General features: G+C 37.1%; 1 long non-coding RNA gene across 1 annotated transcript; it reads right to left on the reverse strand.

Annotated features, from left to right (window-relative positions):
* Window positions 1-1,178: 1,178 nt before the first annotated feature.
* Window positions 1,179-8,334, reverse strand: LOC110007671 (uncharacterized). Its single transcript, XR_002281728.2, has 2 exons — window positions 8,108-8,334; window positions 1,179-1,977 (listed from the first exon to the last, which is right to left on the reverse strand). It is a non-coding gene; the product is annotated as an uncharacterized LOC110007671 (long non-coding RNA).
* Between the last annotated feature and the right edge of the window lie 7,919 nt (window positions 8,335-16,253).

The following is a 16,253-nucleotide window of genomic DNA, read 5'->3' on the forward strand; positions in this document are numbered from 1 at the left end:
GCAGCCCAATGCCTTGCCATAGAGTGAGAGAGAGAGAAAGGCAGAGAGAGAGAGAGAGGAAGGGAAGGGCCCCTGCCCACAGAGAGATGGAGAAAGAAAGGTAGGGGCCTTATCGCAGAGCCCCTGCCCTGGAGAGAGGAAGGGAAGGGGCCCTGCCCCGAAAAGAGAGAGAGAAGGATAGGGGCCTGTCTGCCGAGAGAGAGAGAGACAAGGGCAGGGAGAGAGAAAGGGGAGAGGGAGGGAGAGACTCACTTCAGATTTGAGAGAGTGATGAGATTGAGAGTTTGAGCAAGCTGATCGGCCGAGTAGCTAGAATTCGGCCGGGTTAACGAACACTCATTAAACCACCTGAATAGGATGCCTCCTTGGGGTGGGGATTATATTTCACCAGAGTAAAACCATTTCCTATGGAAAAGGTTTCCGTAGACTTTACACATGAACCAAAGCAGTATGTTTCCCTTTTCCATAGACTTTACACATGAACCAAACATGTTCAGCAGTATGTTTCTTATGTAACCTGTTTCATGATACAAGTTTTCATACGAACGGAACGAACCTTTAGTATCGATAAATAACAATAGACAACGAAGATATGTTGTTATCTGCTTCCAAGTTTGCCTTTAAAGTAGGGACAATGGATGATAAGCATGAATACCCAATTTTATACCAAGATTAGCAAATATGGCTTATTAACTATTCAATTAAGATATAAATACGAGTTGGTGAAGGCATCGCTACCCAGAGAAATAGACGTGCTACCCAGAGAAATAGACATGTTGGGCCCCCTAAAAAATTTCTATTTAAAAAATGCCACAATAATGCTGATATGGATGCAATAAACCTCTATACCCTTGGTGCAAGGATGTCACAATAAAAAAATATAAAATAAAACTATGTGCCTTTAGTGCAAGGATATCACGATCACCTTAGTTGTTGGATGTGAAATTGGACTACGCAAGATAATGCTATTGATATAGCCCAAAGTCCAAAGTAAAATTTTTGACATATATGACGCCTTCAAGTTGTCAGATTAACGATTTAACAATTAGGTGGACTGTAATCACTTTGCGTGACTGTTAAACTTTCCTATAATATATATTTCGCTTCAGTTACCTAGAGATTCCAGCATTTTTATTCACTGCACAAATCTTAACGATCTACGCTGAAGAAACGGTGGAGAAAAGAAATGCTCAAACTCATTCCATGATATTACAATGAAAAACATTGGGATTGGGGTTCTTATGAGCCACAACACAATTTCCATGAAAAACATCCAAATCTAACCACGCATAATATAATTAAAAACATCAATCCTTCTGAAAATCATCTTTTTCACTCCTCTTCCAAACCATCTGGAAACTCTATTCTGCTAAAATTTGGGATGGGCAATTAGAATTAAATCAGCTTTTCTCCCTATAGTCACACCTTAGGCCTCAGTCATGTCCAAATCCTCTGGCTTCCCATTAGGGACCTCCCAGTCAAAGTGGTAAAGTAACTTGGCTAGTGCTAACTCCATGTTTGAGAGCCCAAATATTATACCGGGACATCCTCTTCTACCCGCTCCAAATGACAAGAATTCAAAATGCTAGCCTCTAAAATCGACAGAATTATCAATGAACCTTTCAGGTTCAAACTTCTCGGGATCTTTCCAATAGTCGGGGTGTCGCCCTATGGCCTAACCATTCACTATAACTCGAGTCTTCTTTCGAATATGGTAGCCACCGATTTCGCATGACTCAGTCGATTCACGAGGGAGTAGGAGACGGAAAGGGAGGTGCATCCTTAGAGTTTCTTTGATGATGCACCTTAAGTAGCTGGGGTTTAAGAGGTCAGCTTCTTTTACTGTATCCCTGCCATTTACTGCGCTCCTGATCTCTAATTGAGCTTTTTGGAGGGATTTCGAGTTTCTAATGAGCTCTGCAAGTGCCTATTCTAGGACCGTTGATGAGGTCTCTGTACTAGCCAAGAACATGTCCTCTACATAAAGAAAGAGAAGATCGATTTTTATAAAGAGAAATTTAGGTTTTTAAGATTGGCATTGACCTAACTTTGCCCTTATGGCTTTATTTTTCCCAATTGCAAATTAAATGAAAAGCTATTAGCTATTAATTTAAGAGCCAACATTCAATAGTTGAGATAAGATTTAGATGACGATGATGAAGATCATTTCTATTATTACAACCGTAAAAACAATAACGTTGTGAAAATTGAGATCAGTTTATAATGAACAAAAAATAAGATCCAAATACCAGCCAAAATAGGAATTTCATGGCTAGCAAAAATAAGACAAAGTCCCACATTCAATACGAATTCTTATAAGGGAGAAAACGTAGGGGATAGGAGTTTTAGCTCCCCATTCTTATTTTTCCTCCAAATTTCTAAAACCCCTAATTCCTGTCATAAATAAAAATATGAAATAGGAATTCACTTTATTCAAGCTAAACTAGGACAAAATAAGAAATTTTTATTAGAATCACCAGATGCTATCTCAATAAACAAGGTAATTACGGAAAAGAAGAAAGGACAATAATCAGTATAAGTAATAAACTTAAAACATCACTAATCAAATGAAAATTACATATAAAATTAAAGTAATACATAAAAGTAAATATTAGCTTACAAAATTAAATAAAGTTACAAGTAAAATATTTAATAATTCTAGAAATTACCAAAAGTTAAGTAATTCTAAAATTTTACTTTCATTCAATTGGAGTACCTGCAAAGCAAGTGCCATTAGATTTTCTATAATAAGTTGGGAATAGCTGCTTCACTCCCAATGAAGTATAACCTAGTAATGTTTGAAGATTTATTTTATTACTACGACATGTAGACAAACAATTTTATCTTAAATTATAAAAGGGTGATAATTCCATGAGAACCATCTTAAAGACTATTAGCGAGTATAATATGCTCCTTCTGGAGCATACTGTACAGTTACTCCCTTGAATAGAAGCCGAAATAAAGAAAATCTGTTTAATCCAAAATTTTGGAAACAACCTAAAAATAATTACATGATTATATTCAAAAGAAAAAATTTGTATTTTGAGCTTTCCAACACCATTAAAAAAATAGACTTCTATTCACGAGGCGTTAATTTTTTCAAGTCCATAGAGAATGAAACTGGATTTTTTTCAAACCTTTTTTTTTTTTTTTTTGAACATGAAACGTGGTTTGAAGAGGTCACATCCCCAAAAATTTGAGTCTTAAAAACGTTTCTACATTAGGTTTTGCAAGGAGTAAAGATAGTGTGCTCCCTTGGGAACATGAAAACTTTTTATATATGTAAGAGACGGTTAACGTTGACCATAGTTAGCAGATCAAGAAAAACTCAATATATTGGCTCAAAAAATCGGAGTGGAAAAAACACATATTTTAAAATTGAAAAAAAAAAAAAAAAAAAAAAAATCATAGATAAACTCAATATTTAAGGATAAAAAATTTAATGTTAAAAAAAGAGGAAGTTTTCCATGACCCCACCAACATATAAATCATATGTGACCCAATTTTTCTAGTGTTTGATAAGAACGGATAGCTAAGATTGCTCATGTCATAATATCATGCAAAAATTTTATTTAAACTTTAATTTTTTTCTTCAAAACCTTTTTGTGTGAAATTTGGGACATCTCATCGTCACATTGGGGATCACCTAGAAAAAAAGAAAAAAATTATCATGAAAAACTATGACAAAAATGCCTCCAAAAATTTAAGGGGTATTCTAGAAAATTTCCATCCAATGAAATATTTGTTATTATTTTTAGCATGTGCACCCATGTAACATGTATGAACACCCTAAATTTCACTGCAAAATGATTTATAGAATAAAGAATAAAAATAGGATATTTGGAACTCTCAGATCAAGATCTGATGCTTGAGAGCTAACCTATGACATTGTGACTCAAATCATACCAGCAATCTACTCAGATCTGACGGTTGAGAGCAGAGGTCACAAATACATTATCTGCTTGTGGGGTCTATGTAAAGCTTTCCTTAAAACGGAAGGATATTTACCTTTCAATTTAAATAGTTTTTAATAATTATTTTGAAAGTAAAAGTTTCAAATTTAATTTAATTTTTTTAAAAAAGAGGGGTGGTGGTGCCCCCCATTTGAATACCACCACCACCCAAAAGTTTGTAGGCTCCACCCACTTTTCAAAAGTTTATTTTTAATGTGTTAACTTCTCTATTTTTTATACCATTTTTTGGAAAACCTATACAGAGGGTTTAAAAAAATTTCCTTAAATAAGTCACGCTTTTTTCCCGATTCTTTTGAAAAGATCGGAGCTTTTAGTTAATAAAACTCTGATTTTTTTAAAATATCACATATAAATAGGTGATTTGCTAACTATTTTTAGAAATTGTACTTTTAAATCAGTGTTTAAACATACCTTTTTACAAAAAACAAATTGGAGTTTTTTCTCAAACGTTTGAAACTGTGCTATATTTCAAAACATTGGCAAAAAAACGTGGCTTATTAGGGAAAAAAATATAAACGTGTTTTCTTGAGTTTTTTGAAAAAAAGGTACGAAAAGCGGGGAAGTTTGTTTTTTTGGGTAATTAAAGTGGTATGTCGGTAGGGATTTGGGCCTTACTCTATGTTGAGAATGGAGTCAAAGACCTCATTACGGAGCTAGGCAATCCTACTGCTAAAGCCCCAAGTAGAAAAGTTAACATATTAATAAGAAACTTTTGAATGGTGGGTGGGGCCTACAAGTTTTTGGTTGGTGGAGATATTTAGATGAGATGTAATGCCACCCTTTTTTTAAAAAAATTTAAAATTTCAAACTTTTACTTTGAAAAAAATATTTAAAAGTATTTATTTGAAAAGGTGAATACTGTTCCTTTTTAAGGAAAGCTTAACATGGACTTGCAAATAAAGTATCGTGACCCTTGCTCTCAACCGTCAAATCTGATGAGTAGATGGTTGGGATGATTTGAGTTATAACGTTACAGGATAGTTCTCATGCATTAGACCTTTATCTGATGGTTCAGAGTATTTTATTTTTAATTGTTATTTTATTAATCATTTTGCAATGAAGTCAGGGCTTGCACGCACACATGATAATAAAAAAAACAAAAAAATATTTCCCTTAATAGAAATTTACCCCAATACCACTTGAATGTTTGGGGCAATTTTGATCTCTTTTTGCATGAGAAATTTTTTTGTTTTTTTTCTAGGTTCTTCATAATATGAAGATGTCATGTCCCAATTTCACTCAAAAATGACTTTTAAGCTAAAATTTAAAAATCGACTAATATTTTTGCATGACATTATGACATGAAAAATCCTAACTATCCATTCAAATTGAACAACTGATAAATGGGGTCACGTGGTTGGATCACATAGAAAGCTTTCCTCTTTTTTAAGTTTAATTTTTAGATCGCCAATGGGTTTATCCATCTAAATGTTTTTGCTTTTTTACAATTTAAAATTTTAAAATGGGAAAATATCTGGATACCCTCTAATTTTAGGTTTCATTTCACAATAGACTCAAGGTTTTAAAAGATATTTTGAGATTTTATTTTTTAAACCTGTTTTTTAGATCAAACAAATATAAAAAAAACATGTCTTTTCTAAAAACTATCCTCCCAAAGTTTTCTCCCTTACTCTCTCCCCGTACCCCTTCTCTCTTTATCTTTCCCATCTCTAACCTTTCACTCTCTCCCCTTCCACTCTTCACGTCTCCCGTCTCTCTCCTCTCACTCTTTCTCCTCCCAAATACAATAGAGGGGTTTGGATAAACAGAGAAAAAGAGAGAGGTGCTTAGTGATGAGAGGTTACCAGGAAGAGAGAAGGGTGTTTGGATAAACACAGGAGGAGAGATGCTTGGTGATGAGAGGTTATCCGGAAGAGAGAGAGGTGTTTGGATAAATACAAAAGAGAGATATTTGGTGGAGAGAGATTATCCGGAGGAGAGAGAGGTGTTTGAATAAACACAAGAAGAGAGAGATGCTTGGTGGTGAGACATTATCAGGAGGAGAAAGAGGTGTTTAGATAAATACAAAAAGTGGGAGAGGTGTTTAAGTGTTTGGATAAACACAGAGAGTGAGAGAGGTGTTTATCAATGCTTGGTGGTGAGAGGTTATCCGAAGGAAAGAGAGGTGTTTGGATAAACACAGAGAGTGAGATAATGAGATAGGTGTTTAAGTGTTTGGATAAATACCGAGAGTGAGAGAGGTGTTTGGATAAATACGGGAGGAGAAAAAGGAAACACGCAGCAGAGAAAAAGGGAAGTTTGGGGTATATAAATGAAGAGAGAGAAGGGATTGGGTTTAGAAATAACAAGTCTTCTCACATTTGTTTCGGGTTAAAAACTATACTTAACATTTGTTTAGGTTAAAAAATATACTTAAAGTGGCCACGGGTTGGAAGCTATGTTTTGAAACTGTGATTTTATTAAGAAATAAAATCTAAAAATAGAGGATATAAAGATATTTTCCTTTTTAAAACTTTTAGAATAACTGATATTTTCACTACGTTTATTTAGCCTAATCTTATATATTTATGGTATTTTTATATACAATATTTTTTACAATCTATATTTTTACCCCCAATTTTTACATCCGACTTTTTGAACCAAGATCGGATTTAATTTTGTGAGCTGATCTATTGATTTTTCCCAACATGCTAACTTTCGTTAAAACATAGACTCACGCAAAAGTCTCCGGCTAAACTCTATTGAGAGTCCAATTTAAAATAATAATTTTTTGATTCTCGAAACGCCGATATAAAGTAGATGTCAATTGCTAGAGAGAAATTGAAAAGAAATAAAATTAGAAAAACAAAATATTCGATAATTTAAAAGAAAAAATTATACAAGGTTGATACCGTAAAATCTAAAATTAAGGTGCACCTCTAAAAGTTTTTAAAAAAAGTTGTTTTGAAGTTGGAAAAACATGTAATTTATCATCTTAACATTGAGATATATAAGTATGGAGAAAAAAGAGACTCCAAGACCTAGAACTAGTACATCTCGCAACGTATTATTTTGGAAAGTCCATTTTCCGATATTTTCATATATTTATAGATTTGTTTGATTTGAATTATTTTTGGATTTTAAAATTTAATATATAAAAATTGATTTATGCATCATTATAAGAATTTTAGATACCAAAACTATCTCATGACAAACTTTAGAGGTATACCTTAATTTGATTGTTCAAGTTCTAACCTTATGCAAAGCACACCCTAATTTGAAAAAACTAAAATTCAAAAAATATTTCCCACCACAAAGAAATCTGACTGAAACAAGAGTTAAATGAAACTTATTAAACCATTAGTTTCGTAAAAATTAGATTTGATCTCAAGGTCATGATCATTTCGAAGTACCATTACCCTATTTTAGTGAATATGGGAAACCACGACTCAGGGACCGAACCTTGCCATTGGCCGGACCCAGTCCGAGTAACCCAGTCCAAATTGGGCAGGTCAAGAAGAGAGAAGGGCAGAGAGAGAAAGGCGGGGCCTTATCGCATAGCCCAGCCCAGAGAGAGAGAAAACGCTTAGGGGGGTTCAGCGCAATGCCTTGCCATAAAGAGTGAGAGAGAGAGAGAAAAGGGCAGAGAGAGAGAGAGGGGAAGGGAAGGGGCCCTGCCCACAAAGAGATGAAGAAAGAAGGGTAGGGGCCTTATCGTAGAGCCCCTGCCCTGAAGAGAGGGAGAGAGAGGAAGGGAAGGGGCCCTACCCAGAGAGAGAAAGAGAAGGGTAGGGCCCTATCTGCCCTAACAGAACTTGAGAGAGAGACAAGAGAAGGGTGACAGAGCTTGAGGGAGAGAGAGAAACTCACTTCAGATTTGAGAGAGTGATGAGATTGAGAGTTTGAGCAAGCTGACTCGCCGAGTAGCTGGAATTCGGCCGGTTAACGAACACTCACTAAACCGGCCGAGTAGGACGCCTCCTTGGGGGGCTCCAACGCCCCCATACTCAGGCATATTCAGGCGGGTCTGATCCGACCCACCCACCAGATTTTTCCTAGACTGGTTTTAATATGGGTAACTTTGATAAACAGCGCTAATTTAAACCCCTCACAGAATAAAGCTAAGAAGAAGGACAAGAATCCCATATATGAGTTTGAGTTTGGCAGAGAGAGAGAGAGGGCGGTGGAGTTACCAGGATGACGGCCTTTATGTTGGCTGTGGAGAGTGGCACCTCCATGTCCTTATTGGTTTGAAGATGCAAGAGCACATCAACAAGGTCCTCGAGGGAGAGGCAAGATGCAGAGGGTTGCAAGTGAGGGGCAAGGGTTTGTCGCAGGGCTGTGAGAGGGGTGAGGGTTTTTAGGGCTTTGAGAGGGTGAAGTGCGAGAGTTTGACGCAAGTTTATCACTTATGAAGTTATTTCCTCGCACTGCTCATAACAAATTATTATAGCTCATATCAAATCCTTTTCAAAGGCATTTTCGTCCATTTGGTTTTCACCCGGCCCTTCATACTTAAAAGGATAAGTTTCCCATCCTATAACTCTCTTTTTTCACTCTCTAAAAGTTTTAGTGACGAGGAAGAGTTTTTTTTTTTTGGGGCAAAGATCCGACCCCAAATATCTATCAAAACTTGAGACAAAGCCTCCTGCCCCTTTTTTTTCTCTGATCACCTACAAAGTAGCACCTCTATAATTTGTAACATATCTGAATCCGAAGATCCAAAGAATTGTGAGCAGGATGAGGAGCGAGAAAGGTAAGTTTCATATATTTCCGTCCTTTTTTTTTTTTTTTTGGCTCTCCAATGACATTTTTTATTTTTTCTTTTCTTTCAACGGATAACTGTTTCTTTTCTCTGCAAACATTCATTGCCATTGATCATGAGAAATTTCTGTTTTTAATTGTAACGTTTTTTTCTTTCAACGGATATGGCCATTTCTTGCCACAAATGGTCTTCTAAAACGGACATGCTGTCACTTGCCAAAATTGCTTGTTTTCTTTCTTCAACAAAAATGGTTGCATCCCGCCATCTCTTCTTCAAAGGGTATGTTTGTTTTCTTGCCAAAATTACTTCTTGGATCATGGGTTGCACATTTTAATGGTTATGTAACGGGTATGCACTTCTGTCCCTTTCTATTTTTTGGTTGTTGTGAAGTACTACAAAGCAGTGCTTGTAAACCCTACTATATGATTAGAAAATCAGTCTTTCAATTTTTTCCCCTTTCTGAGACACTGTGTTGTCTCCTGCTCATATATCTAATTTTCATTGCTGTTTATTATCCTGAGATAATAGAGAGTTATCTTCACTGATGTTTTATAATATGTGAATCTTTTTCCTATTTCACTATGGTTTAATCCATATCATTTATTCCCCAAATCTAGAGAGAGAAAATAATCTACTTGAACACCATATATTGTTGTTTGTTAGCAATTTTGGTATTTTTTTCTGACAAGAAGGTTTGGAAGAATTATTGATTGAGTTGGATTCACATCGAAGTTTCTTCAATTCAACGATTGTTGCATATTTTTCTCGGGCTCTATTCTTGATAGTCCATGTTGTAGCCCGGTGAAATCGCATCTATAAACTATATATATATATATATATATATATATATATATACATATATATATATATATATATACATATATATATATATATATATACATATATATATATATATATACATATATATATATATATATACATATATATATATATATATACATATATATATATATATATATACATATATATATATATATATACATATATATATATATATATATATATATATATATATATACTTTTAGTCTGTATTTGTTGTTATTCATAGATCCTAAGCAAGAATTGAAGATAAAAAGACTCAATGGGGACAAATTATAATACATGGAAAAGAAGATTAGCTTTGATTTTAAAACATAAACATTTAGATCACATTATTTCAACTGTAGTTCCTACTGAACCAACTGATGTTAGCAATAGAGCAACAAGATCATCTTATGCTAATTGGGAAAAAGAAAATAAGAGGTGTAAGAACATAATTTTGAGAAATATGGATGATGAATTATTATTGAGTTTTCATGAATTTGAAAATACCAAATATATTTATGATGAATTGGAGATACAATTTGGGGTGACTTCTATGAGTAATTTAAGAGTTTTGGCTCAAAATTACTATTCTTTTAATATGAAAGAAAATGACTCTATGGTTGAACATGTTAGGAAAATGATTTTGCTAGACAAACAACTTATAAGTGCTGGTTATTCTTTGAATGATCAACAACAAGTTTTAACTATATTGAATAGTTTGTCTAATTCTTGGGAATCTGCTATGATTACTTTATCTGCAGACCGCAAGGATCTTACACTTCAAAATATTGTTGTTGAATTGAAATCTGAAGGGGATCTTAGATCTTTAAGGAGGGCTGATGTTACGACAACGCCCCCAACCCCCTTACCGTACGTGATGGAGGGTGATTGAGTGCAGGTTCATGATCCCAAAGTAGCATTTGTCAATTAGGTCGGGGTGAATTCAACGTCGTTATTTTGGTAATCAAAGCAAACCAAGAAAAGATAAACCCATCAGAAATTCTAAATACAGGGTAAATTATTAATTTAAAGCTCCATACATTAACAAGAGGGTTTTACATAATATTCTTCCAAAAACATTACATTTGAGTGTAGAGCATCGAGGCTCAAAATTTATAGGTTCATGCAATAAACAAAATATATGGCTAGACTTCCCAACCACATACAAGATCTAGATTCCGCCTCCAAGAAGTCTGGCATCAACTTCCTTCAGAAATCCCCGCCGTTCCAACTCTTGGCCTATTGTTATCAGTCTACAAGGAGGGGAAGGAGAAATGGGATGAGTTATACAGCCCAGTAAGTAGGTCTAATCGCTATGCATCAATAATGAGTCCATTCATAAATTATAAACAATTCATTTAACTATACGAAATTTCAATGTAGCAGTCATAAGAATCAACTATCAGATCAGTTCGTCTATTATAAGCATTTTATCCATATAACCAGTGTCATTCAATCGATTCAATCATCGACATTCACAATTATTATTCAACTATTACCCACTCGCTCTCTAGCTCACCTACTCCAATAGTAAATGCCCTATCATCGGGCTAAACCAATCACATTGCTTAAGACCTCTACTATCTCGCAAGAGAGAAAGCAATGACAAGTGGGGAAATCCACTTCGTAATGCCCTCATACTCACACACACGGCCCCCAGCATGCATTGGGGGTTCGATAGGCACTTACCTTACAAGGCATTAGTCGTTAGTCTCATCTCAGTAAATCTCGAGGGGTGCGACCCTCCCATTTCACTTTCCCCTAACTACATCATATAATTCAGTAAGTTAGGGGATATAGCCGGCATCACTTTCCTCAGTATAGCAATCCTCACCACTGATGGGTGCCCCATCGCGTGGCAAGCAGTACGAGTGAAACAATGGCCAGTATCACAGTATTAGCATAGAACATTATCCAGGTATCCCATTGCGTAGTGGTCATTATTATGACCTCTTATCATGCTCAAGCATGTTATTTTACTCATGCTAAATCATTGTATTAAAATAGATAAATCAAATTTTCATCATGCAAGCACGGAGTCTTACTTTGAATTATCCAGCATTCACAAAATATTATAACATTTATTATGAAGCATCCATTGCATGAGCTATCACATGACATTTACGCTTAGACGTCATCGGTAGCAATTTGACACTTATCATGTAACATTCATCATAGAATAATAACATTAGCTTTGCACTTGTTCGTTTATCACAAAGCACGTAGTTGCGTAGCACCATCCATATAACACTATGGCATTCACATGAAAAACATTGCATGATACTCACATTTATCACTTATCAAAGATATTACATAGCTACTTGAATAGCTTAATGAATAACTCCGAGAAAGGTGGCAGAAGACGAGCATAACACTAATTCTGTGAAGTGTGACAGTGACATACTCCTCTTCTTAGAGGCATAACTCCCAATCCAAGGATAATTTCAAAATGATTAAACATGAAACTCTAGTTTTACACATAGATCTTTAAAATGGCGGTAGTTTGAAGGCATTTGGACGAAGTTTGATAACTCAAAAACTAGACACAAGGTGAGTAACCGTTGCTGGAATTTCCGGCAAAAGTGAACACCGACTCACCCCCACATTTCGGGGCATAACTCTCAATTCATGAGAAATTTCAAAATCCTCAAAACATGCAACTTCAAGCTTACTCAGAGATCTTTTAAACGGCAGAGTTTGAAAATATTTGGACGATGTTTAATAGGTCAAAATCTCAACACAAAATAGGTGATAGTTGCTGGGATTCCTGTTACTGTGGCGGTGATGCACCCCCATATTTTGGGGCATATCTCTTAGTACATGCACAATTTCGAAATAGTATAAAAAGTGCGATTTAAATAGACAAGCATATATTTCATTCAAAACCAGTTTGGGCTCGTTTGGACATTTTTTGGCTATTGAAACATGCGATGCAAGAACAATTACAGTTTTGAAAATTCACGCCCTCAAGTTTAGCATACATTCAAGAGCATTCAATGCTTCATAAGCCAAAGAAAATCTTGATGCAAAACCAAGTTCATATTACACTAATCTCATAAGTGAACAACTTCACACACTTCCACCACAAATAAAATCATATACAGGGCTCAATCAATCATGGCATCTGAGATTTCAAGCTCATCACAATGCATTCACACTCATACATTTCAACCTAGCATTTTCCTTCACTTTCAACATTTAGCATAATTTCCTACAGTTTTATTGATGCATAAAAGCTAGACTCACTTACCTGATGCCCACGATGCTCCTAAACTCCACACACATAGGCCACTTCAACCTCCTAGCAAGACTCCCCAATAGCAGCAGTACAAGGGGATTCACACTTGAGCTATAGAGAGAGCAAGTTGGGAGAAGGAGGGAGATGAGTAAAATGGCGGAAGGTGAAGAAGAGTGGGGCTTAAGTACCCACGGTAGGTGGAGTCCACTGTTGCTAACTGGGTAGGTGAAGGTCATTGTATCTGATATGTACGATACCGACAGGTGCAGCACTGACAGTAGTCACATCTTCCCTTTTTCACTCACAGTTCTATCCTCAGCTCATGCACGACATTACTCATTTGATGCCTTCATAGGCGACGATAGCCTCCTACACAAGCGGTGATGCTCCAAATGGTTCTACACTCGCGGCGATGCTCAAATTTTCAGTCGCGGCATTGCTCTTCTGTCTTCACAGCCGGTGTTAAGCCTCTTCCATAGACGGCGATGCACATCCCTATCTTCACGTGCGGTGCTGACTTTTCATGCATGGCGTTGACTTTTCATTCTCTTTGTCAATTCACAGACGGTGCAGAGTCTCCTTACGCAAATGGCGATGGTCCTGACGCACGTGGCGTTACCACCAGCACGTGCAGCTATGTGCAAACGGTGCTGCCCATGTTAAAGCATAGCACTGCCCTTTACATGTGCAGCAATGCGTCCTCTTTCTCTCTCTTCCGCCTCTTCATCACAAATGACACTAAGCTCTTATACACACTCGACGATGCTCCAAACGTCGCTAGGCCTCTATTTCACCCTCCATCGTCATGCGCATCTCTTGACTGAAAGAAAATTGTGGTCCTTACATCATCGCCCCCTTAAAAAGGAATTTTTCGCCATAATCATATTTGTGTCAATAAAAAAGGTGGATTTCTCATGAATCTCATCCTACCATTCCCTTGTTGATTCAGTTCTTGAGTGATATTGTTGTTGCACTCGAAACAAGGGAATTTCTTTATTGCGTAACACTTGTATTCTCCGGTCTTATATCCCAATTTGTCGTTCAACATAGGTCAAGTCCTCCCTGAGTGGGATTAGTTCATATTTCAAAACATGGGATGGGTCAGGTTGATATTTCCTCAACAATGATACAAGAAAGACATTGTGAATATTGGTCAGTTCAGGTGGCAGGGCAAGTTGGTACGCCATGCTCCCAACTCTTTCAATAATTTTGAAAGGCCCAATATACCGTGGGCTCAAATTTCCCTTTTTGCCAAATCTCGTAATACCATTGGTTGGTGATATCTTCAGGAAGATCTGATCACCTACTTCAAATTTGAGGTCTCTCCTGTGATTATCGACATAACTCTTTTGCCGATTTTGGGCTGTCTTGAGCCGCTCTCTAATTAAGGCAATCATCTCAGAAGTTATCTAGACTATTTTGGGCCCCAGTAATTTCTTCTCGCCCACATCATCCGAGCAGATAAGCGATCTACACTTCCTCTCATATAGGGCCTCATACGGTGCCATGTGGATGTTGGCTTGGAAGCTATTGTTGTAGGCAAACTCTATTAGGGGCAGATGGTCTTCCCAGCTTCCTCTAAAATCAGTGACATATGCCCTTAGCATATCTTTTAGTGTCTGAATGGTCCTTTCAGATTACCCATCTGTCTGGGGATGAAAGGCGATGCTGAAAGTAAGTTCGGTCCCCAAAGCTGACTGTAGACCAGCCTAGAATCTAGAGGTAAACTCAGTGTCTCTATTGGACACCATGCTGATGGGTACACCATGTAATCTTAGAATTTCTCTAATGTACAACTGGGTCAGCTTATCCAGGGTATAAGGCGTGCGGACAGGTAAAAATGAGCGGCCTTAGTTAATCGATCCACAATGACCCAGATACTATCATGTTCAGCACTTGATCTGAGCAATCCAGAAACAAAATCCATTATGATGTGCTCCCACTTCCACTCTGGTATGGGAAAGAGCTACAACAGTCCGGTGGGTTTCTGATGTTCCGCCTTCACTTACTGACACGTCAAGCACTTAAATGACAAACTGAGCCACATCCCTCTTCATGTTGTTCCACTAGAAGGTCTTTTTCAAATCCTAGTACATCTTTGTACTCCCAGGGTGTACCGTGTAGCGGAAGTGGTGTGCTTCCTCTAGATCAACCCTTTTTATACTACATACTCGATCCTTAAACCTTAACAAGTCATCACCGCTCATAGAGAAATCCTCTTTTCCACCCATCTTCAATTCTTATAAAATATTTACAAGCTGAGGATATCCCTTTTGAGCTACTCGGATTCATTGAAATAATTAAGGTTCCATCCTCAGACACAAAAGCATTCCTCCCCCCTCTAAGGGGTCGAGATGAGTGCCACTCCACCACATCCTCTGATAGCTTCATCTCTCTAACCATCAAATGTGCCACTGAGACCACAGCTTTCCTGCTTAGGGCGTCGGTTACTACGTTAATCTTGCCTGGGTGGTAATCAATTGTATAGTCATAATCATTCAATAAGTCTATCCATCTTCTTTGCCTCATATTCAACTCCTTTAGGGAAAAATAGGTACTTGAGGCTCTTGTGATCCGTGAACACCTTAAATTGGGTCCCATAGAGATAGTGCCTCCAGATCTTTAATGCAAACACCACGACTACAAGCTCCAAGTCATGCGTTGGATAGTTCTGCTCATACGATTTCAATTGTCTGGAGGCATAAGAAATGACCTTGCCTCTTTGCATGAGCACCCCCGAGTCCTTTATAGGATGCATCTGTATATACCACAAAGTCTTCATTCCCTTTTGGCAAGGCTAGTATTGGGGATCTGGTTAATCTCTTCTTAAGTTCTCGAAAACTTCTCTCACAGTCATCTGACCACAAAAATCTCTCATTATTTTGGGTCAGCCGAGTAAAGGGAAGCGCTATTTTCGAGAATCCTTCTACAAAGCTCCTGTAGTATCCTGCTAACCCCAGAAAGCTGTAAACTTCGGTTATATTTGTTGGTCTCTCCCACTTAAGAACTGCTTCAATCTTAGAGGGATCAATCGTGATCCCATCCTTAGAAATAATGTGACCAAGGAAGCCTACACTGGGGAGCCAAAATTCGCTCTTGCTTAATTTGTCATATAGTCTTTTTGACCTCAGAGTTTGCAAGACAGTTCTGAGAAGTTGCTCGTGCAGTTCCCAACTCTTCGAATACATCAAAATATCATCAATAAAAACTACGCCAAAATCATCCAGGAAAGGTCGGAACACTCTATTCTTCAAATCCATGAACACCGCAAGGGCATTGGTGCCAAACAGCATTACAAATTTTAAGAAACTCGTAGTGGCCGTATCGAGTTTTAAAAGCAGTCTTCGAGACGTCTCCCTCCTTGATTCACAGTTGGTGATACCCCGATCGGAGGTCAATCTTTGAAAACAATTTGGCCCCTTGGATCTAATTAAAGAGGTCATCAATTCTAGGCAGAGGATACTTATTCTTCATCATCACTTGGTTTAACTACCTAGTGTCAATACATAGC

The sequence above is a fragment of the Amborella trichopoda genome, chromosome 10, assembly GCF_054954075.1.
Source record: "Amborella trichopoda isolate Santa Cruz 75 chromosome 10, AtrichopodaSantaCruz75HAP2 v2.0, whole genome shotgun sequence".
Lineage (NCBI taxonomy): Eukaryota > Viridiplantae > Streptophyta > Magnoliopsida > Amborellales > Amborellaceae > Amborella > Amborella trichopoda.